This window comes from Zootoca vivipara, chromosome 16 (assembly GCF_965207765.1).
Source record: "Zootoca vivipara chromosome 16, rZooViv2.hap1.1, whole genome shotgun sequence".
Lineage (NCBI taxonomy): Eukaryota > Metazoa > Chordata > Lepidosauria > Squamata > Lacertidae > Zootoca > Zootoca vivipara.
The window spans coordinates 4,223,044-4,247,292 of NC_142599.1; the positions used below are offsets into that span (position 1 = coordinate 4,223,044).

Consider the following 24,249-nt stretch of genomic DNA (forward strand, 5'->3'; position numbering starts at 1 on the left):
CTACAGCTCCCCGCTTCCCCATGGCAACATAGCTTAGTGTTCCCTGCCGAAGAGAGAGAGAGAGAATCCTATTTCCCCGTGTCTTTCCCTGCTTCCCTTCCTCCCTTCCCCTCCCTCCCCCATCCCTTTCTCTTCAACTGGACTTTCCTGTCCACGGACATGGATGTTTTGCTGGGCTTTGTCTGTCACCAGAGTGTGCAGTGATGAGACCGGTGGCCACGGCAGTTCAGCAAGGCTTCTTAGTGAAGGATGGCAGAACGAGGGAACGCTTTGGGAGCCAGGGTGAAAAAGAAACGCGATCAAACACTGCTCTCAGTTTTTCCCCAAAAGGTAATTTGCAAGTGCAGGGTGACAACATGGTTGGTTTTTGTCAGCTGGTAAAACTAAGCATCAGGGGTGGTACTTAAAGCAGCGGCAGTTTTGATAATAAATATCTACACACCTGATTCAGAGGTGGAACAATAGAGAGGCAGGTTGGCCTTTTCAAGAGGAAATTTTTAATGGGCTAGTATTGTTCCAACCTGTCCGGCAGGTGAATCATTGGTAACCAAGTGACTTCTACGCATTTTACTTCTCACTTATTGCTGCCTTGTAACAAAGGTGGCTCTTATTTGAACAGTTTATGGGGAAGACTGTGAAAATATAATATGGCTTAGGGAAAAAATGTATTTTTACATGTTGGAGTAATTTGATAGCAACGTTGATACCTTTTTAGTACAGGCTAGGTGTATATTGTTCATCCTGAGGGTTTGTTTTTCAGTAGGTGGGGATGGATGGATTTGCAGGTTTTTGACATAGTTGAGTATCAACTTGGGAGCAGATAGCTGCAAAGAGCACCTATTGGGCAATGCCTCCAACATCACTAGATCCTGGGGACATCTTTCGTGGTTTATATATGCTTGTGATTTCTCCTCTCCCCCAGGAAGGTGAGAATGGTAATGAATATGTACCACTTGTATTTTATTTAGCTATAAATTTATTTATGGGCCTTATTTTAGGGTATATGCCTTGGAAGGCAGCTTAAATATAATAAGACATCAAATAGCATGTTACAAACAAGAAAAATGTAAACATTTTAAGATCACAGTGTTGTTGTTTTAAAAACTGGCCAGTTAATCCAACCATTAACAAAACAGCAAAGTCTAAAATATAATGAATAATATCAAAACATTTTTAAAACATCTGGGTTTTTAAAAAATTAGCCTTCCACAGGTGGTTTGGGGGTGGCCATGGGAGAGTGGGCCTTTTCTCCCCCATGTTAGGCCCACCAGGCACCAACCTTGTCTTCATTTTGATGCCAAGCAAACACATATTTTCTTGGATTGCATTGTTAAAAACATTTTTAATATGTTAATGTGATTTTATTGTATTTCTTACTTGGTTGTAAATAGCTGGAGGAATTTCATAATGGGATGCAATACACCAGGCCTTACTCTCTCAAAGGGTTTGTCAACATATTGCCCTCCATTCGTTGTGGACTACAACTCCCATCAGCCCTGGGCCATTGGCCTTGCTGGGGTTGCTGGAAGTTGTGTTCCCCAGTATTTGAAGGGCATTATGTTGGCTTCCCATTATATAGATGAAGAGGCCTAATTGGGCCTGTAAGTGCATTTCCACAGTGTGTCTGCCTTGGAGAAGTTTGTACTGTCGTAGCAATTCTGTTTGGCGCTGCTGTGGAATTGGGGTGTGTGGCTTGCAGATGGGAAATGAGTAGTTGTGAAACCCACTTGGGTCTGCCGTAATTTTTCAGATGCCAGTGTATGACACAAGGGAGTGTGTTTGGGATGTATTGAAAGCAGGTAGGCTTATGGGAGTGGTGCTTGCAGCTGAGATCTGTGGAACCAGGGAAGAAGCTCTGATGATGCTTTCATGTTGCTTGCATTGGGTAATATGAGTTTTCATTTGTAATCTGGGTTGCTCAAAGAGTGTGGTTGGAACACAAGACTGTTTGCATCAGTCGAAACCAGGGAAGATCCAAAGGCCCTCTGATGTTTGACAGAGGAGAACAGGAAAACAAGCTTGCAGAACCCCTCTTTTTGTACCGAAGCAACTTCATAAGCACCCGCCCCCCAGCACTGCCCCCACTTTCACACTTTGCTCTTGACTTCCTGCCTATATTCATTTACTCAGTAGCCACTTTGCCATCTGTTGACTTAAGAGCCACAAAGAGTGTGTGTTTGTTTTTAGGGTTAAATATGAATTTGAATTTGAGGGGGGGGGAGAGCAAGATTTCCTTCCTATTCAACAGTTCAAAGCAGGCCTTTGAAAAGCAGTTCAAAGCAGTTGCAGTGAGAGAGGGGGGAATTTGTCAGTTTTGGTTTCTCTGTCTTCCTCACTTTGCCAGCCTTAAGTTCAGCACAATAGATTTTCCACATCAGTTTGTGACTTTTTTTTTTAAAAAAAGAAGTCCTCCTGAAAATTCACCAGCATTTTAGTATGTATTTTGTCTAATGTATGCATTTTTGTAAGCCATTTTTGTAAGCTATTTGCTCAGCTAAAATCTGTATTTTTGTATGTTACTTTCACTAATATATTCTCGAAATTTACTATTTGTTTTTACCTTGCTCCTCAGCCAAAAAGGCTCCCAAGGCAGCTTAGCGACCAATAAAGAAAAAGAGCAGTTCCTCTCTCTGGGTTTTGGTATAATATACATGACACAAAAGTGATTGAAAGGATAGCTCAGTTGGTAGAGCATGAGACTCTTAATCTCAGCGTTGTGAGTTTGAGCCCCACTTTGGGTAAAAGATTCCTGCCTTGCAGGGGGTTGGACTAGATGACCCTTGTGGTCCCTGCCAACTCTACAATTCTATGAAAAGGAAAATGCCCCCTCTTCCCTCCCCATCCCCCTTTCCTGATCAAGCCGCACTCGCCTGAAATCACTTGTAGAGCTCAAAAGTTGCCTTTTTTGGTCTGTTAATCTTCTAAGATAGCAATCTTCCAAGACATTAAATTGAAAGCATGGCCCTATAGTTACGGTGTTATTATTTTTTGTTTAGTTTCAGATAGAATTTTTAACTAACCCCTTCCTTTTACCTTTGCCTTTTAAAACCCTTTAAAAACACTTTCACAGTGTGTGAAATACTGTGTCCTTAAGTGTTGTTGTTGTTAAGGTGGGAATTATTGCCCCTTCCCATCATAGGTGTGTGAATAGGGGGAGTTGGCTGGGCCTGGGCCCACTCTAATATCTAAATAATAAAAAGTGGCTTTGCAGGTCCTTGCCCATGCTCAGTTGTAGCAGCGCATTGCGCTTAAGAGGCTGCAGTTCTGCACCTTCCAGTGAGCTGCACCCTGCACCCCCAGCCATGCCCACCTCTATTCACAGGGTTGGCCCACCAGTGGGCAGGATTGGCACCTTCCCGGTTTGCCTCAAGTGGCAAAATGGGGTGGACTGCCTTGTTTGTCCAAGCCATGAGCATTGTGGTACATACAGGCAGAAGAGGCATGGGAGTGCTGTCCTTGCAAGAGTGGGAGCGCACTTTCGCTGGCTTGTGAGAAGCCCACCACTTTTTGTGCAGAGAGGGGCTGCATTTATGGTGCGCTTGCATGTGGCCGCCCTGCATTGCTCATCACCTCGAGCAACAAGGCGCACCCCTCCAAGCAGACTTAAGGGTGTGCTTGATTTGACGCATTTGAGCACCCCACAAGCCGTTCACCCTGAGTGCTTTTGCAAGATTTCCTGGGTTTCACACCCTAATGGAATGTGCTGCTCGTGCCTATGCTAACTATATAGCTTTGTATGAAAAGGGTAACATTGAGCAAGGTGGACCAGTGGTTTGACTCAGTATAAGGCAGTTTGTTCTTATCTATTCTCCTTGCCCCACAATCAGGTTTTTTTTTTTAAGAAAGCTTGGGAGATGGAGATGGGAGAGCTGGAATAAAGCCCTTTGACCATTAAGTCTAGCTCTTGGGAAAACTCGCTTGGAGTGCTTTAATGCACCAAGCGCTCAAGTGCAGTTTGGTGCTCACCCAATTCGTTTCTTTAGGATTTTTTTTATCCCACATAGAAGAGGCCTTATCTACAGTTGTAGCAAAATGAGGTGGGAATGAGGTGGTAGAAATTGTAGTATTTTAGACTGCAGGTGGTAGGGTTGCATTTTGCAAAGCTGCCTTGTGGAAAAATCTCTGGGGTGCTAAAAAAAGTTAGCAGAGCAGGAAGCTGGCTGATTTAGGACTTTTCTCCTTGATAGGCTAGATCTGTATTTTCCAGGGTGACTTTGATTTTGCTTCTTGCTTTACATGGGGAATATTCAAAAATGGGGTCACTCACCAGCAGTCTGAAGTTTCCCATCCATCTTACCATCTCAGGGTTCTGCCTCTACATTTTGAAGCATGTTTATAAGACAAGTGCACCAAATGTCAGCTTCCTTGTCTGCATGAGGGTAGCTTAGCTGCTTCAGAGCACAATTAGAACCCAGTTTTTAATTGATGTTGTTGATGATGTACTATTTATATTCCGCTTTTCCGAAACAACAAAACGTTGCGCTCAGAGCAGCTGATAACTGTAGCGTTTAAAATTAACAAACATTACAATCACTATAATACTATGGAACATGCACTAGCATATAAATAAAGCAAAAAGCATATGCATCAATGCAATTCAATACAAACTCATAGTGATTTTAGGTATCAGAAATAACTGCTGAGCATCAGCCCTGTTCCAGTTGACATAAACTGGGAAGAGGCTTTTGCACCAGTGCCTCAGCGGCAAGACCTTTCCTAGTAAGAATATGAGAAGAGCCTGCTGGATCGGGCCAAAGGCCTATCTCACCCAACATCCTGTTCTCCTAGTGGCTATCCAGAAGCCCCAGAAGGAAACCTTCAAGCAGGATCCAAGCACAAGAATCCTCTTCTCTCCCGTGGCTTCTAGCAACTGGCATTCAGAAGCATTGCTGCCTCGGACAGTGAAAGTAGAACATAGCCATCCTGGCTAGTAGCCATTGATAGCCCTCGCATCCTCCATGAATTTGTCTCATCCCCTTTAAAGCCGTCCAAGTTGGTGGCCATCGCTGCCTCCTGTGGGAACGAGTTCGTAGTTTTACTATACCCTAAATGGGAGGATTATGGGGTTGTCTTCGTTTTTATTACGTATTTTGTGTTTTTTATATTGTGATTTTATGTTGTGAACTGTACCGAGAGCTACAGATATAGGGCGGTATATAAATTTAATAAACAGCAACAGCAGTGTCTTTTCTTTAGTCTGTCCTGAATCTTCAACATTCAGTGTCACTGGATGTCTACAAGTTCTATCCACTCTCTACCCAGCATGCCTCATCTTACAAACGTCGGCCAAGTCACCTCTTGCACACCATTTTTCTAAACTAAAAAAGTCGCAAACGCTTCAACCTTTCCTCAAAGGATAGGTTTTAGTCTTAGTTTTTAGTATTGATTTATTTTTCACTTTCAAAGAGAGGAATCAAATCATTTCTATGCTGTTTTCAGAGGGGTGGGTGAACAGGTTCCATAAAGGGGAGGAGAATATTGGGGGTTTTTTTTAAAAAAAGGTTTTTCTCTGATTTTTCCAATAATTGGTTGCACATTTGACTATTTGTGTATCATTTCCATCCTCCAGTGGACTGTCATTTGAGGCCAAAGTGTCTGAAGCTGCTGCATGCTCCTATCACATTTTGTTAGTATACAAATCCTCTTGTATGGTCATATTTCCATACGGTACTTCAAGCAGGGCCAGTGCAGTAAGGCATTGACATTCCCCTTTTGTCAACAGAGGTTGAGTAGGACAGAAGCAACTGGCTGGCAGGCTATGGACTAGTGGCTAAAAGACGGTTTTAGACCTTCAGACCTCCTGCTGAGTTAACTTGAACTCATTTGTACAAAAACAGGGTACTTCTAGACAGGTGTTTATAGTGGGACAAATGCCTCATGCATGAAAGGGTGTTTTTTGGGGGTATCTTTTTTTGGTCACCCATATTCTGCTTCCCCCTTAATGCAGATTTACCCTATCCAGAGAAAATCAGACAAGTAAAAGAAAAAAAACTTCTGTTGCCAGTGACCCTCTTGCAAATATCTCAAGAACCCGTTTGGAAAATCAACTCTCCGTGTGGACACTTGTAGACACATAACAACATCATTCATGGGTTGCCTCCAGACTGTTAGCCTTTTTCAGGAGTGATTCAAGTGCACACTGGAAAAGTAAAGGCAAAGGTACCCCTGACCATTAGGTCCAGTCGCGGACGACTCTGGGGTTGCGGTGCTCATCTCGCTCTATAGGCCGAGGAAGCCAGCGTTTGTCCACAGACAGCTTCCCGGTCATGTGGCCAGCATGACAAAGCCGCTTCTGGCAAACCAGAGCAGCGCACGGAAACGCCGTTTACCTTCCCGCCGGAGCGGTACCTATTTATCTACTTGCACTTTGACGTGCTTTCAAACTGCTAGGTGGGCAGGAGCTGGGACCGAGCAACGGGAGCTCACCCCGTCGTGGGAATTCGAACCACCGACCTTCTGATCGGAAGCCCTAGGCTCAGTGGTTTAGACCACAGCACCACCTGCGTCCCTTAAAAGGCCATAGATTTTTTAATTAGCCAAAGGCCTGGGTGAAGTTTTTGCTTGCTGCCTAATGATATTGACCATATGGAGGTGCCCATGGCCAGCCATTCCTGCCCATGCCCTTCTTTTGTTTGGGAGATAGAATTGCAGTGTTGGAAGGGACCACGAGGATCATCTAGTCCAATCATCTGCAATGCCGGAATCTTTTGTCCAATGTGTTGCTCAGACACATGACCCTTAGATTAAGAGTCTCATGCTCTACTGACTGAGCTATTGGCTGGTGGTTTCTCAGTGGAAAAGGTTGCGGGAAAGACAATGCAGCTTCCACCCAGTTAAGGGGTGGGAACTGATCCTAAGGTATTAGTGTGAAAGAAATTGTATTTTGAAGTGGGGAGTGAAAGCTAGCTATGAGTTCTGGGAGCATCTTGAGAGCAGTCCCAATTGGTATATTTATTTGTTTAACAAATGCTTTTCTAGCTGAAAGAGTGTCATACTTTGGTCCAAGTTGCACGGAAGCAAGTGGTAAACTGATCAAATGCTGAAAAGTTAGCAGGTGCCTAAATCTGAGGCCCTCTTTGAGCTTGGGACAGTGGATCAACAAACTGCTAGGAGTGTGGTTGCGGGTTGCCTCCAGCTCTGCTCTGCTCTTTTTGCTTTGTAAGTAGCTATACTGAGTGCTCCAAAACGCCAACCCAATACTGCTGCCCCTTGAACTTCTCACTGCTCATGCGATGATAACGTGGTGCACAGGGGAGGGATGAGGGAGGTACTAGGATGTTGTGGTACCCATTTGCTGTGAGGGCTGCTTTAAAGAGAATCTGCCACTGGGGAGATGCTGGATCATTCGCAGAGTTACCTGGCAGCTCAGTAAGAGAACTGGAGGAGGATCCTTTTGTAATGTGGGTTTTTAAAAAACCCCAGCTGTCTTCTTGTAGATCCTTAAATGACTTGTTGCTTGGGAAAAGTAAATATAGCCAGGAGAGCAGATGGAGAGCTTCTTGCTGCAGCTTGAGAGTCGAGGTTTGTTAACAGACGTTTGTAACATGTTTTTTTACTCTCTTTTTTTGTATTTTTAAGTACTGATAAAGAAATGTTTGCTTTTTCATCTATTATCACAATTTTTCTCCTCTTTTTAAATGTCTCTGCTAGGTTGCAGTCTTAATACAGTCCCCCCATCCCACCCCCAGAAATATAGAAAGCTGTTTTGTACCAATTGCATTTTGCTCCATATTGTCTACACTGACTGGCAGTGACTCTCCAGGGTTTCAGACAGGGAGCCCTACCTGGAGATGCAAGCGGGGGATTGAACCCGGGACCTTCTGCATGCATTCAGGTCACATGTTCTACAGCTGAGGTACAGACCTTCCCCCTCTCCCATTCCCCCCAGCTCTATTTAGATGGTACAGTGTTTTCATTTTGGAAAGAGCATGTCTTTCAGTTTCCTTTCAGAGGTAAAGCAGGATTTGCTACCCCCCCCCCCAAATGCACTTTCCTCTCACATCTGGCTTTTAAAACAGACTTTTCTAATAAGTCATAATTGAAATAAAGAGGTATCTTTGCAGTGATTTCAATTGAATGTCAAAAAGACAATTGCATTAAATATTATGGTTCATAGTACAGGGGAACAATTATGCGGGGCTGATGTCAGGCTTCTCTTAATGGCCTCAGCGATAATTCCTATGGGACCCTTTGCTCATGTCCCCTCCACCTTCAACTGAGAATTCTCTCAGAATCACGATTCCTTAAAAAAAGGAGGAGGGGAGAATGATAGACCTTCCTAGCTAGATTTACTGTCCAAACAGCTTTTCTGTGATTCCCCCCCCCCACATTTCCCCTCCCTCTTAGACCTACAGCACGTTGAGTGTTCAATGTTACTCTCCCGTTAAGTGAGGTCTAACCAACCCCAATGCTTTTTTAGTGAAACTAAAAACTAAAAGGAGAGGGAGGAGATGCACTGCAGAAAAACCAATATTTTTATGGTATGAGAATCTGTGGAATAAGAAGCAGCACAGCACATGGCTGAGCAAGATTTGTTTTTATATTTAAATACATTAAATGTCAGTTTGGGGTCAGCTTGTGTGAGGGAGGGTTAAACAGCAATATATGTCAGGAAAGGTTGAACTTCTGTGAGGTTTGGGGGGCAGCGAACGATCAGTTCCTGGAACCCATTGTTTAAAATGTATTTGTCATTATCAAGTTTTGTGGAAACAGCAGGTTTGATAAAATGAAATCTCCCCCACTCCCAGTACTTATTTAACAATGAATCGCATGTCTGGCCATATGGGTTTTTAAAGGTCAGATCTGAGGCTTCTGGTTCTGTGGTTCTCATTGTATCACTTCCCCAGTAGGACAAATGCATGCATTGTAATTAGTTTCCTTCCTTTTCAGATTCTGCTCTGTGTGTTTTTCTCATACACACACACACACACACACACACACACACACACACACATACACAGAGAAAAACATGCACACGGCATGCACTGCAACGATCCATTGCTCTCTCACTTTGGAGGGATTCTGTTTCACTTCTGCTGTTGAAAGTGTCAAAAAATCAAGGAAAATATGAGGTTCTTAGACAAACTGTTTCCTTCTAGCTGGTTTTTTGGTGGGTAATAGATTAAATGCATTCTTCCAACAGTCCTGCATAAGGGGATAAGTGCATTTTCTAAAACTCCTTCTTCACTTTTAGAACATGAGCTAGCCCAGAGGTGAGTTAATAATGTCTCCCACTGGTGTTTCCTTGCTTATCTTTCTGTGGATTAGAATTGTGGAAAGAATATCTACCTTAATAACTACTGGCAGGAAGACAGGGCTGTTTCTTCACTACGGGGTTTGGGGAGGGTCATCACTCTTCCTCAGCAGATTGAAGGAGGTTTATTACTGGAAGTCTGCCGGGTTGCAAATGGGCTGAGGGCTGCAAGCCTGGGCGTGTGTTAATGATTTTTTGGGTTGTCTCTTCTTCTGCCCGGCAGTATTTTAGCTAGTGCTGTTCAGCCAGCCAGCAGGAAATGACCCTTCCTAGGGCTCCATGAGCGGCAGAGTGAGATGCAGTTCAGAATGCTGTCTTGCATTACTTGGATATGGGTTTTTTTTATATAAAAAAAACATTGCTCCAGAAACCAGCAAAGGGCTTTCAGTAGTCAGTTGGATGGCAACTTGGTTGGAGATTTAGGCTTGGAACTTCCAGGGAAGTTGATCAGAGTTAAAGCAAGAAAGCCTGCTAGGGTTAAGGTGAGTAAACCAGAGCTCTTTCTTGTCTGTCAAAGGTGAATATGATCTAAAATGTATTGTGGTTGTTGTTTATGCCATCCAGGTACAAATATAATGGAAGAATGCAGGATACTGCCCCAAGGAACCTACAGTATAAATTTTAGCAGCAAGAGAGACAAGGCTAAGAAAGTGATGAATATCAGGGATTAGCCTCTCTTTTAGCTGGGGATGGGTATTAAAGACTTGGGTTCTCCCTGAAATTCATCTCCCTCCTCCCCACTTCTGAATTTTCACTTGCACTACCTTCTAGGGTGCTGCTATCCAGCAGCAACTATTTGTTCCCTATATGAACAGGCAGAGGTTCTTGCATAGGCAGCTGTCTCCTGTGCATACTGTCTGTTGTTGCACGCAAAGATCTGTGGATTTAGATAGTAAATCCTACATCAGGATTAGGAGAGCAGGATGTCTGATTCTTCTCCCAAGAGTGATGTAGAGGGAAACGGTGAGAATGCAAAGCAAAGCAAAACAGCTGTTCTTCCTGAGCTCTCTTTCCCCTTTATGACATGGTCATAGGGCAACTTGCAAACTAAAAACACCATAAATGCATAAAAACAGCAAACTAAACATTGGGATGATGGGGGCAGTGATGGTGCAGTAAGAAATCCTTCTGGTGGGTCAGTGAGGGTTTCCTTCCAGGGTCTAGCCAAGTTTTTAGGTGGCAGAGAAGAAAGATATCTGCCTCCTCCCTGGAAGCATGTGCTCCTCTCCAGATGCACCACATGGTTTAAATACCACTGGGTTAAGTCAAAAGCTTAATAAAAAGAGAGAGCTTTGAGAAAGGAGAGGGGGCTTTAACCAGTGCTATTTTTCTAGAAAACGAGGTGCCGGAACTCACCATGCACGCCTCTCTTGTTCTCTTGTAATGGCAATGGGCCCACCTGAGAAGTGCTGCAACTGAGTTCTGGGAAGTTCCGGCTAATGAAAAGCCCTTGCGTTAACCTTTGTCAGTGCCTATCTCTTTGCCCTGTTTGGCTCTCACAGCCAAACTTCAGGAATTTTTAAACAAAGGATTGAGGATCGAAGTGATCATTTTGTGATATTATGGCAGTGGACAAAGCTGTATTGTAACTTTTGAATAAACATTTGAATAAAAAACAGGAAAAGGGTGCATCAGGATGTTAATGAAAACAAGGAAGAGCTTTGTGGCACCTGAAACACTAGCTGAATTATTGTGGCAGAAACTTTTGTAAAGATCCTAAAGTGCCATAATATTTTTTATTCATTCTTTGCTCCGGCAAATTAATTTAGCTAACCCTCTGAAAACAGAGCATTAGATCACTACTTCAGAAGACTTAGATTAGTTTCCTTTCTCTGCCACTGACTTCCTGCATGTGGACATGGGCAAAATCACTTACTGGTTTGTTAACTGGCAAAACAAGGGAATACAGAATTTAAAGCCGATTTTGGACCAGTGACTTACCCATAGCCCTTGGCTTGAAAGGGTGGTGGGTCAAAGGGCTTGCTGCACCGACAGCTGTCGACTTTAGAGTCAGGTATATTTATTTTTTCAGCTAGGTTTTTTTGGGGGGGAAACCAACACAAAATGGATAGTCTGGTCATCTCAGATAACTGACCTGTTTCCTTGCTTCAAAGGAAAGAACTGCACTGTGTCAATAGATTTTTGATCTTCCATTTGGGAAAATGCCCAGAATTATTGATGGAAGGTCCCTTGTTACTGTCATAGAACTACCGTACGATTTCCCTGGGGGTAGGAGAGCTCTATAGGTGCTACAGAAGACCAATGGTATGTAGTCTGAAAAATAGGAAGGACTGGGCCGACCACCCCTTCCCTAAATGAAGCTGCTGGTTATAAAGCTGATAGTTTAAAAATTAAGCAAGCTTTTGAGTTAAGCAGGGCTCATGAGATTTGTGTTTCCCGGAAGAAGAGTTCAGTTGAGCTCCAAAGCTCGCACCCTGTTAGTCGGTCCCAGTAAACGAAGCAGCTGGGTTTCCAGCCTGACGTCAATTTTTCTCGTAAGGGCAGCCTTTGCATAGAGAGCAGAGTGACGGCAGCGATGGGCGACTGGCAGAAGTTCATAACTGCTACATTGCTTTGATCGAAAAAATTGTGGTCCGGCCTTTGCGATACAAGGGATAGTAAAAATATCTCTCGCAGCTAGAAGCGTATCTCTTGCTTATGACACATGGTGGTTATTTTCGGCTCACGGGGGCTATTTTTATGCCTGATGCTTCTCCGTTTGAGTTTCTATGGAAACAGTGTTATTGGTATGGGTGCAGAACAGTGACCCTGGCAGATGTTGACTAAAGTGGAGGTCCCCCCTTTTCTTCGTCTCCCCCCCCCGGGCATATATTTGGGCTTGCGAGTTGCGCAAAGCAACAGCTTCTTGTTGGATGCCTGTGGGGCAGGTGGTGGGGAGATGGGGACATGGAACTGAGTCATTGCTGCATGTGCGGAGATGCTAATTTTTTTTATAGCAACTGCTGCCATAGCAACAAGGTGCTTCAATTATCAAAATTAAAACCATGAAAAGTTACCTGCGTCTCCATGAGACCTATTGTTGCACGTATTAATTATGTGAGGGATAATAATAGCAAAACACAAATCATATTGTTGCCCTCTTCACACACACTGAATGACAACACTGAAGACCTGGGGCATTTCAGGAGTACAGGGTCTGGATCAAGACTAAAGTTCTTTATCTGAAGCTGTGCTTTAAGACTGTGCTGGGAGTAGGAGGGGCAGAGTTCATTTTGGTTTCTCGCAGTTTCTAATTTTTTCCATTTCCACAGCAGTTTCAGAATATATCCCATTAAATCCATCAGCATTTTAGTGTACATTTCTCCCAGTTCATATATTTTGTATGTAGTTTTGCATAACATAACACATTTTTTTTATAAATTGCTCCCTCCCTAATTCAGTGGTGTATTTTTGTATGTTGCCCCCACAAATATGTGAGTTTTTATGCACACACTACCCTCTTAAATGCATTTTTGTTCAAGGAACTTGGCTGGAGATCAGCACAGAAAAGTCTGAATTTCAAAGGAGGCCTGCATTTCTATTCATGTGTTGTTTCAGAATGTGCAAATTCGGTAGGTTCGCTTTTAAACAGGAAAGAATTGAATTCAGCTGGGACTCTCACCTGCCAGTTTGCTGTGAGGCTATTAAGAGCTTTTGGAAGAGAGGAGCGTCTGGACCTTGTTATTCCAAGAGCTCTTTGGGGTTTGGCTTTTCCTGTACCGCTCTTACGGCTTCTTGACCTTGTACTTCCTTCTGCATCCCAGAAAAGCAACCAGTTCCCTGGGGAGAAAACAGGTGCCCAGCAGTGCAGCTCGTAATCAAGAGAATTCCTGGCACGTTGCCCTCAGGTGTCTTCTCCTGACTAAAGGGAACCTTATTGTACCGGAACAGGGTATGCCTAAATGCCAGTAGCTGGAGGACAATGAGGTGTGCCATGCTCGCACACTGCTAACACAACGCCATTGTTCAAATCTGCTTTGTGATTGACTGCACTTGGGAGTCCTGTGTCCGGTTCTGGTCACCTCGCCTCAAAAAAGATACTGCAGAGCTGGAAAAGGTCCAGAAAAGGGCCACCAAAATGATAAAGAGGTGGGAGTAATTCCCTTTTGAGGAAAGTCTGAATCATTTGAAGCTTTTTAGCGTAGAGAAAAGCCAAGAGGAGGCAGTATAGATGCATATAAAGTTGCGTGCGGTATGGAGAAAGCGGACAGAGAAAAGTGTTTCTCCCTTTCATAATGCTAGAACTCGAGGGCGTCCAGGGAAGCTGGAGGTTGGGAAAATTCAGGGCAGGTAAAAGGAAGCGAGAGATAAATGCTGTTATCCAGCAAAGTAAGATAAGTAATAGACAGTGGCGTAGCAAGGTCAGGTGGTACCCGGCGCGGAAATATTTTTGTCCGCCCCCCCCCAATTGAAATTGAAATCTGTCAAAGAGCGCTGCGCAGGCCACCCTGATGCAGATCCCACCTTCTCCCCCTCCCTCTGTCAAAGAGAGCCGGAAGATCTGGAGGGTGGCAATGTGAGAAAATGGAATCCCCTAAATTGTGGAATTCCCTCCTCACAGATATGTGTCTGGCTTCTTCACTATACAGCTTTTGGCAAAAGATGAAGATGAACCTCTCCACCTTTAAGATGTGTGTTTTCAGAGCCCACTCTATTCCTTTGATTGCTAACTGTTTTAACTGTTTTAAATTTTGAATTTTAAATTGTAACCCAACCTGGGACCTGTTGGTAAAGGGTGTCTAATTAATGATGATGAGTATAACTTTAGGCGCCAGGCAAAAACGGTCCTTTTCAACCAGGCCTTTGCCTGACTTGATCTACGTCCTATACCCTGTTTAAAAATGCTGGCTCTTTGGGGTTTTTTTTAAAAAAAAAATGGGTTGCTGGTTTTGTTTTGATTTTAGGTATTTTATATTTTATGTGAACCGTCCTGAGGCCTTCGGGTATGGGGCGGTATAGAAATTTAATAATAATAATAATAATAATAATAATAATAATAATAATAATAAAACAACGTGAAATAGTAGAAATTGCTTTAGGAATGTGCTTTTTTGGTCACTAACACTAGTAATCAAGAGGAAAGGAGAGCAAAATTTTCAAGTTCAGAGGCCATCATGATTTCCAGCACTTATTTCAGCTCTGATACCTATGGCTGTTGTTTGTTTTGGGGTGGGGTGGGGAGGCGGGAGGTAGTTTATTCCCATGAAAGTAGATGAGCAGCCTCTAGGGGCAGAGCTTCTGGGTCCCACCAGCCTTTATTTGTGCAAAATAATGCTGGGTTCAGCCGGCATTTTGTCACCCCCCACTCATGATGACACCCAGGGCGGCCCGTCCCCCTTTCCCCCTTCTGACGCCCCTGGTAATAGATATACTAGGGGAAAGCATGCATCAAATGCACATATCAGTGAAAATAACCCATATGCATTATATTAGTGGAAATTGCTTTGCAAAAATGTGTCTTTTAGGAGAAATTAACACTATAATGCAGGTAGAATCATAAAATTGGAGAGAGAGTTGGAAGGGACCCCAGTTGGTCATCTAGTCCAACCCACAGCTAAAGAATCTCTGACAGGTGGCCATCCAGCCTCTGTTTAGCAACCTCCAAGGAAGGAGAACCCACCATCTTCTGAGATAGAATTGTTGGGTTGCAAGGGACCCCAAGGGTCATCTAGTCCAACCCCCTGCAGTGCAGGAATCTCAGCTAAAGCATCCATGGCAGATGGCCATCCAACCTCTGCTTAAAAACCTGCAGTGAAGGAGGAGAGTCCCTCGCCTTCTGAGGTCATGCATTCCGCTGTCAAACAGCTCTTTCTGTCAGAAAGTTTCCCCTCATTCTTAGTTGGAATCCTCTTTCTTTCTGAAAGTCTGTTCCACTGTCAAACAGCACTTACCGTCTGTTTTCATGAGGACCTTTTTTGGCAAACTTTTTTTTTAGAAAAGTGGAGAACTGAACTTGTGGTTGAAAAATGAGAAACTTAGCGAAGCCAAAATTGACAGATTCTCCCATGTTTTGTTCTGTTTACATGCCATAGCATAGTGACTCATGTTAGAAATAGGGACCCTGAACTGTTGAAGAACCTTCTCCCTTCCCTGCACCTTCCGCGGCTGGATTTACTTGGTTTGGCAGTTTACAGAGAACAATCTTACGGAAGACGCTTTGCTGTATAAATGTGGGTGGCTGTTACGAAAGCTGCTTTCTCCTGCTCAAGGCAGGGCCGATCTTCCTGAGAAGCCTGGGAACAAGAACTGCTTTGGGTGCACCCAGACATAAGATTTTTCTTCCTTCTAGGAAGTGAGCATGTTGAAACCCTGCATGCCCAGAGCTGAGATCTGCAATTTGTAAGCACTACAGGTCCACCTGGCATACCTGTAACTGGGCCATACTAATTCAGGCTGCAGGACAAGGTTCTGCGTCACTGCAAATATTTCCTACACAGACGAATGTGGAGGGGGAAGCCTAGCTTAATATTTTTGCAAGACTGCAAGATTTTGATCTGCTTGATTGATTAAACTCTTCTTCTTCTTTTACTTAAAACGCCTCTCCAATTAATTAGTAACATATTCTTTGGAAAAAGAAAACTATTTTCAATATAAGTACTGAATATGGCATGCTCCTTCTCGTTTGTTTCTTTCTTTGTTTGTTTGGTGGTCCTTGCCTGACACAGGCCAGTATTTTTTTGAAAGATGCTAAGGCGGCTTCCAGATCCTCCTGGAATTCTGCCCCTGTGGCACCTAATCCCCTTAGGCTCTTTTGAGAATCTCTGCTTTTAATTGGTAGGAGGCAAAACTAGGTCAGCTCCTGAGCTAAAGAAGTCGGGCCTAAAATAGGTTTTGTCCTGTTTCCCTTCCCCCTCTCCCTGCACCTTGAAGGTGACTTAAAGGCCCTAGTTAATAATAATAATAATAATAATAATAATAATAATAATAATAATAATAATAATAATTTATTATTTATATCCCGCCCATCTGGCTGGGTTTCCCCAGCCACTCTGGGCGGCTTCCAACAGAAAAATAAAACACAGTAATCTATTAAACATTAAAAGCCTCCCTGAACAGGGCTGCCTTCAGATATCTTCTAAAAGTCTGGTAGTTGTTTTCCTCTTTGACATCTGTTGGGAGGGCGTTCCACAGGGCAGGCGCCACCACCGAGAAGGCCCTCTGCCTAGTTCCCTGCAACTTGGCTTCTCGCAACGAGGGAACCGCCAGAAGGCCCTCGGTGCTGGACCTCAGTGTCCGGGCAGAATGATGGAGGTGGAGACGCTCCTTCAGGTATACTGGACCGAGGCCATTTAGGGCTTTAAAGGTCAGCACCAACACTTTGAATTGTGCTTGGAAACATACCGGTCTCGGCGGCCGCTCCCAGTCACCAGTCTTGCTGCCACATTCTGGATTAGTTGTAGTTTCCGAGTCACCTTCAAAGGTAGCCCCATGTAGAGCGCATTGCAGTAGTCCAAGCGGGAGAGAACTAGAGCATGCACCACTCTTGCTAGACAGTCTGCAGGCAGGTAGGGTCTCAGCCTGCGTACCAGATGGAGCTGATAGACAGCTGCCCTGGACACAGAATTGACCTGCACCTCCATGCATTGCACCTCCTGCATTGCAGGAGATCTTGGTACAGTAGTGTGGTGTGGGTTGATCAAGAACCACAACTCATTTGTACCTTACTGCTTTTCTTTCTAAAGCCACAGCCCTCACCAGCCCAGCTCTGCCTGCTAATTGCATGTTTTTGCATGGCTGTAATGGATCTGTGGCCTGTGATGATGTCTCTTGCTGGCCTGGGTGCTGAATGGAGAGATGCTTGTGGCGTGGGCATGCAGAAACCCCCGACTTTTGTGTGGCTGGAGTGTAACCTGCTGCACAAAGGTAAGTCACGTCCCTTGCTCTGCCCGCTTTTGCCTCTGGCTTCACCCACCATTAGCATGTGACCCCAGAAGGTTGCCAATATGGGAATGAAGCCCTTGTTCATGAAAAGTCTGTCTATTCCTGATTTGTAGTATACTAGAAGCAAACTCATCCTCCAGTTCTAGATCTTATGTTGCCATCTGTGCAGAAGAGGGGAAGAATTAGCAGGTTTGGGGAAAATTTCAAGGTTTGTTGATATACTTAAAAATAAATAAATAAATTGGGGGTAACCCCCACTACACCGCAAAACAGCTCAATGAGGGGACTGAATATTCAGTGCCTCCCCCCCCCCCCGTGTGTGTGTGTTGAAATGAAACAGAGTATGCTGAAAGATGACATGTCTGGCTAGCTGACTGGAACCTTTGACAGGAGCACTCCAAATTGCAACATTTTGTTGCAGATCCCAACTATCACATAAAATTTATATAGCCTACATTATAGAAAACCTGACTGCTGACTGTTCACTAACCTGGGCTGGATATAGATCAGGCATAGGCAAACTCCCATCATCCCTAGCTAACAGGACCAGTGGTCAGGGATGATGGGAATTGTAGTCACAAAACATCTGGAGGGCCAAGTTTGCCTATGCCTGATCTGGACACATCAAATAAGTGTTTCAGTTTAAAGCGTTGTAAATTTAAACAGGGAAAATAGGTAGAGAAAAACAGGACTCCATGTCACCATCTGGTGGCACAATGTTATATTGCACATACAATGCATATAAATCGCTTTGGCTTTACCAGTCTAGTTGAGTCCCTGGTGTGGTGCCATGGTTCATTCATGAACATTCCAGCTTCTGAAGGGGTGGGGAGGATCAATCATTCAACACTGACAGAACAGCTCTGAGATAAGAGTACAGTCAATATGGCTGGGAGCTTTGTTTTTCGAAGTTTACACTATTCTTGCAGACAGGAAGGGTTGTGTGCCACAAATGCTTCCCTGCGCTTTGCCCTCCTCACAGGAAACTTCATGAGAAGCTGGCTGGGCACCAGCAGCTCTGAAGCTCTTGACTCACTATCTTCTCTTGCCCTGCGGGAGAAGATCAGTGGTGTTCTGAGAGTAAGCCAGGAAAACGGGGGGCTGGTGTGGTGGTCCAGTCCTTGAGCAGGGATGTGGAGATGGCAAAGTGGGGAATCTGCCGGAGGGTCCCACTCCTCTGAAATGTGATAGAACTGCTGCCTTGATCTCGTGCCGTTCAGAAATCTTCAAGAGCCTTGGATCACAGATCTTGGACATTAAAATAAGACTCAAAATGAGCCTTGTCAAGGACTATGCGAAAGTGCCCCCAAGGATGAGCAGAAATGAAGGGTGCAGTGATGGGTTCTTGACATCCAATGAAGCAAAATGACAGAAAATTTAAGACACAGACAGACAAGTGCATAAAAGTATGAAATTGTCTGCTACAAGATGTACTGCTAGTGCAGATGGCTTTAAAGGGGGGGGGGGTTTGGACAAATTCATGGAGGATAAAACTATCAGTGGCTACGTGTCATAATGGCTGTTTGGGGTAGGATCAGCAGGCTTTCTGCCCAACCTGGTTAATCGGGAGGGTTCCTTATTCTGGTTGCCAATTGCAAAGACCATGTTGTATACCTGTGTACGTATATTCTTTTTGTCTGTGAGGATGCACAGTTCATGGTAGGTGATCTCAGTACTGTCTTAGTCCCATCATGAGATCCCAGGACAAATCCATAGTCCCTGAGAGCTGCGCTTTTGAAAGGCAAGGATGAAAAGCACTCAAGAAACAGCCCCTGGTTTCCTTTTTTCCAGCTGTTCAAATGCCTCAGCTGTGACACCAGCTGCTTCAGGTGGGTTAGGATCATTGCACGGGATTTTCACCCGATGGCAGGAAGAAACAATTACCATGTCTTACTTGCCTGCCATCTTTCAGTGTGGTGAAATTAAATCAATTATGGATGGAGTCTTAAACTGACACAGTTCAATGAGTGTACTGTGGAGATAAGATTCTTGTTAATGGCAACTACTATATTATCAGATCTCGGCTGTATTGAACTGTATGCTTCAGAACTGCTTGTGAGTTTGCTCTCAAAGAGGTGATTGTGGCCAACTTGATGGAACATTATCACTGGATTAATTAACTCTCTCCTTTCTACGTGCATTTATTTTATATACAGTATTTGAGTTGCCTGCCCGTAATATAAAATTATCTGGGGAGTCTTAAAATAATTGAATATAAAAGCTATGTGAATACAAATAAGATAAAACTGCAGCAGGTGTTGGGTGACCTCACACCTTGACGTGCGCCCCATGAAGCTCTGGCTTTGGCAGGTAACAGCTGAGGAAGCCAAAAGTCTAGGAGCAGGTTGGGTGATTATCCCTGCCCCCCCCCCAATAAAAGCTTCCTGGTCAGGATTTTCCTAATGGATTGTAGGATTTTCCTACCGTACAAGTTACCTCTCCTTGCCTCCTTTCTTCTGTCCTATATTTAGCTTCGCAGAAGGAGGGGCCTGGGGTCGTTGTACAAGGCCTTTGCAGCGTTTGCTCCCAGAGAGAATATTTCTCTGGATGGAACAAGGCTGAAAAACAAAACGTTGCTTCCTATTTTCCCTTTCTTAGTCTTCTCTTCTTGGCAGAAAATTAAGAACAACTGTAAAGCTATCCTTTAAACACACACACACACACACACACACACACACACACACACACTGCTAATAAAAAGCGGAGGGGGGTATTCCATAACAATCAACTGCTGAAATCAAGGCAAATGCATCTGATAGAAGCAGCCTTTTTAATGTGCAACACTTCTAGAATATACTGCTAGGAACCTTTTTTTTATATGCTCTGAGCTGTTGCTCTAGCAATTTTTCAATTTTGTGTCGTGCAATTAAGCTACAAAGTCAAATGAATGCTAGATTGATGACTTGCTGGCTCCTGTTTATCCTCCTATAGCCGTCTTCCCCCTCTCGTGCTTCTCGCACACAGAAGCTTTGACAGCTCTGAATACTGGAACGCAACCACTCACAGCTCAAACACTCTTGGAGAGACCATTTCTTTTGCAATACTGTAGACAGGCGGTGAGGCAGTGAGCCAGCTTGGCAGCAAAAGGAGCTACTGGAAGCCTGTTCAGCTGGGAAGGTTCAAGTCGCCATCCTGGATCCGATTCATGGTCTACCCAGCTCCATCTGCAAGAGTATCTGGCAAAGCCAAATGGCCCCAGAGTTCATGTGAATTGGGTCCTGCCCCACTTTTCAAAACCGGCAGGTGTTGTGGGCATCTGTTCTGGTTCTGAACACATAACTAAAATTTGTTCCTCTGAACAAGGCCCAGCCAGTTTGTCTCCAACAGTCGCAAACCAGAAATGCGCAAGCAAAGCATGATCTATATTTTTATTTACAAAATCACGTTTGTATTGCTTTTCTGTCCTGCCAAAGCCCCAAAAGCAGCTTACATAAAAGAAGAAAGCCAAACATGGCCAAGCAGCAAAATTTTAAAATAAATCACTGAAATGAAAAAAAAAGGAGTAAGGTTAGTTCTTGCTTTTTAAAAAAGACGTCAGTCAAAAGCCGTGCAGAATAATTGTGCTTTCACAGCCTGCCCTAAATGTCATCAGGGAAGGGTCTAATATCGCCTCACGTCAGAGACTGGCAGGGCTCTGAGGAGTGGGTGGAAGGGATAGTGGGGCCGGAAACTGACCAAAGGGAAGCAGGTAGCAATTTACGAGTCAGGAGTTGGAGGATGGGGAGGGGTTCTGAGCAGTTGGAGATGGGGGAGGAAGTGCAGGGGAGAAGCCACAGTTGGGGGAAGGACAGGATGTGCCAGGAGCAGAGGTAAGAAGCTGCCTGAAGGGAGGGGGCTAGCAGAATCTCCTCCCCCCCACTGCCCCCCAGGACCAGGAGGGGCTTGAAGAGGCAAGCACAGCAACAACATTCAGGTAGGAGAAGTCACAGGTTGCTTGTGTTGTGCCTTCAGGTGAGGGTACTTAAGCTTGTGTTTGGACGTGGCCACACCGTTCCTGCAATAGTCTGGCACAGCATGCAAACCCAGGGAAGGGCGCCAGCTATCTAGGCATCAGAAGTACATGTGTGCATGTTTAGGGCACCTCAGGAGCTACTGTAAGTTTGTGCTTTGTCAATAATTACTGGCTGTTTGTTCTTCCTAGGCTGTGCTCAGAACACCTCTTTGGGGAGGTGATTGAGGAACAGGGGTGCAGCCTCGGAAAAGGCCCTGTCTTCTGTTCCCAGCACCCAATGCTTTTGGGTTGTGGCACAGCCTTTGAAACAGTCTATCTCTTTATTGCAGCCAGTGGCCAATATTCAGAAAGAATATATAAAATAATGCCACACCAAGCAAAGCAGAAGACCATAGCAATAAAAAGAACTAATATCATACTATAAAATGCCAGGCATAGGAAGCAAAATTATAAGTTTCCTAAATTTAATCCCTGGTGAGTTTTACATGTAGCTATGGTTTTCCCAGTAGTGATGTATGGAAGTGAGAGCTGGACCATCAAGAAGGCTGATCACCGAAGAATTGATGCTTTTGAATTATGGTGCTGGAGGAGACTCTTGAGAGTCCCATAGACTGCAAGAAGATCAAACCTATCCATTCTGAAGGAAATCAGCCCTGAGTGCTCACTGGAAGGACAGATCCTGAAGCTGAGGCTTCAATACTTTGGCCACCTCATGAGAAGAGAAGACTCCCTGGAAAAGACCCTGATGTTGGGAAAGATTGAGGGTACAAGGAGAAGGGGACTACAGAGGACGAGATGGTTGGACAGTGCTCTCGAAGCTACCAACATGAGTCTGACCAAACTGCAGGAGGCAGTGCAAGACAGGAGTGCCTGGCGTGCTCTGGTCCATGGGGTCGGGTCACGAAGAGTTGGACATGACTAAACAACTAAACAACAACAGCAAAATGTTTGCTTTCCATAGGCGCTGCATGGTAGGAGACCACACACTATTGGTGGGGATGGATGCTAAGTGTGGTCAATGGATGTGCAAATTGCATAAGAGGATCCTGTTGGATCAGGTTAAAGGCACCTACCTCCTGACAGTGGTCAACCAGATGTCCCTGGAAAGCTCTCAAACAGGGCATGAAGGTGAAATTCTGGTCCCCCTCAGCAACTGGTATGCTGTGATATATTGCCTTTGAACCTGGAGGCTCCATTGGGCTCTCTTTCTCCTCCTCTTTGAATGTGTCTAAGATGATGGCCATCGGCATGCCTCAGGGGGGTGAGTTCCACAATGGGATGTTGTGTTGTGTGAAGAAGGCTACTCTGTTCATCTTGAATCTATGCCTGTAGATTCCCATAAAGTTCTAGCCTTATGAAAGAGGAAGAAAATCTTCTCTCCCTCCAACTTCTCCCCACAATGTGTCAATTATATAAATCTCTATCAGCCCTTCGCCTCTGAGCTAATAAGCCCCCGAAGCGTTAGCCTTTCCTCGCAGAGAAGAGACTTCAACTCCCCCACTTAGTCATTTTGTACACCTTTTCCAGCTCTGAGATTTCCTTCGGGAAATGAGGATGAGGTTGTCATAAAGCCAGAGTGTTGATTTGCCTCTTTTTTTACAGCCCCAATATACCCTGGCCTCTGCTCCAGTGCCTGACGTGACCAATTTTGTCTAGACTTCAACTCTCGGTAGTGACATTTCACAAAACTGCAAGATATTGATCATGTTCCTGCTATCTATATCTGCACAGCTCGCGTTGAACAAAATAAATAAATTATTTGTCTTCTGTTAAGGCATGTGATAAATAAAAGCCTGGCTTGGATGCCCTCACTTTAGGGTTGAACCACATGAATCCCAAACAGGACTAGAGTCAGCACCCAGAATCCTCAAGGGCCCAGCATCCAAAGTCTTCCTCCTTGGCTCCCTTTGACGGGCAACTGCAAACCACCATTTTAAATACAGTATCCTACAGTGTCCTGCAGCATGCAGTGTGGTATTGCTCTGGGTATTCTGGGAAATTTAAATTGGCAGTTGCCTGGTGCCAAATGACCCCTTGGTTCCCATGGAAAGAGTGTTGCAGCCACTGTGCTAGGAGTTCTGTTGTCATGCCAGGCACCAGCCCCACCAGATTTTAACATCCAATCCTCAAAATCTTCTGGGATTGTGTGTGCATACGATTATGCATCTTTCTTGAACCAATGGACAGACTATGCAAGTCGTTTAAACAAAGTGCCTCTTTCAGCTTTCCTGCTGGCTCAGTCATTTCGAAGGCCTCACCTCAGGCAGGAAATTTGGAATGAGGGGTGGAATATCTTGGACAGCTGCCCGAGTCATGCTGCTCTTTGGTCCTCACCACCATCAAGCTCAGTGGCAAGTATTAAAGGTAAAGGGGTCCCTGACCATCAGGTCCAGTCGTGTCCGACTCTGGGGTTGCGGCGCTCATCTCGCTCTATAGGCCGAGGGAGCCAGCGTTTGTCTGCAGACAGCTTCTGGGTCATGTGGCCAGCATGAGAAAGCTGCTTCTGGTGAACCAGAGCAGCGCACGGAAATGCCATTTACCTTCCCGCCGGAGCGGTCCCTATTTATCTACTTGCACTTTGACGTGCTTTCGAACTGCTAGGTGGGCAGGAGCTCAGACCGAGTAACGGGAGCTCACCCTGTTGCAGGGATTCGAACCGCTGACCTTCTGATCAGCAAGCCCTAGACTCTGTGGTTTAACCCACAGCGCCACCTGGGTCCCTCACCACTATCAAGCTCAGTGGCAAGTATTAGGGCCTTCCAAAATGGCTACCAGAAGAGCAGGTTTCCTAGAGCTGTTCCCTCTGGCAGACACCATTTTGTTTTCTTTCGCTGTCCAGGATTTGGATGCACAGCAGCATCTTGGAAGTCCTTTTTCTGCCAGGGGGAGAGTTTGGACACAGGTGGGGATGTGAAGCTGCTGATGCTGGTGTTGAATGAGCCTTTCCTCTCCAGGCAGCTAACAGAGCCGAAGGCTGGCCACGCTGAGCAGGATTCAGAATAATTTGGTGACTGACAACCCTGATCTGAAAGGGAGAGAAGAATGCCTTGAGGGGCAGGAAAAAGAAAAGAAGGAATAAATGATTTCAGGCAAAACCCTTCCACAATCAAATAGCACCAAGCGCCTGTCTGCTAATGCATTTACGGCATCTCTACAAGTGCTG

At 44.8% G+C, this 24,249-nt stretch overlaps 1 protein-coding gene across 15 annotated transcripts in view; it reads left to right on the forward strand.

Moving 5' to 3' along the window:
* PITPNM2 (phosphatidylinositol transfer protein membrane associated 2) overlaps positions 1–24,249 on the forward strand; it is a 213,112-nt gene that overhangs the window by 64,607 nt on the left and 124,256 nt on the right. Inside the window, exon 1 of one of the 15 annotated variants that reach the window (XM_035098043.3) lies at positions 49–330. The exons of 12 other annotated variants lie outside the window; for them this stretch is intronic. The gene's annotated coding sequence lies outside the window, so the exon portion shown is untranslated. Of the gene's footprint in view, positions 1–48; positions 331–8,948; positions 9,736–16,935; positions 17,117–24,249 lie in introns of those variants that run through there. 2 more of the 15 variants (XM_035098037.3, XM_060269815.2) reach the window with 2 other exon arrangements.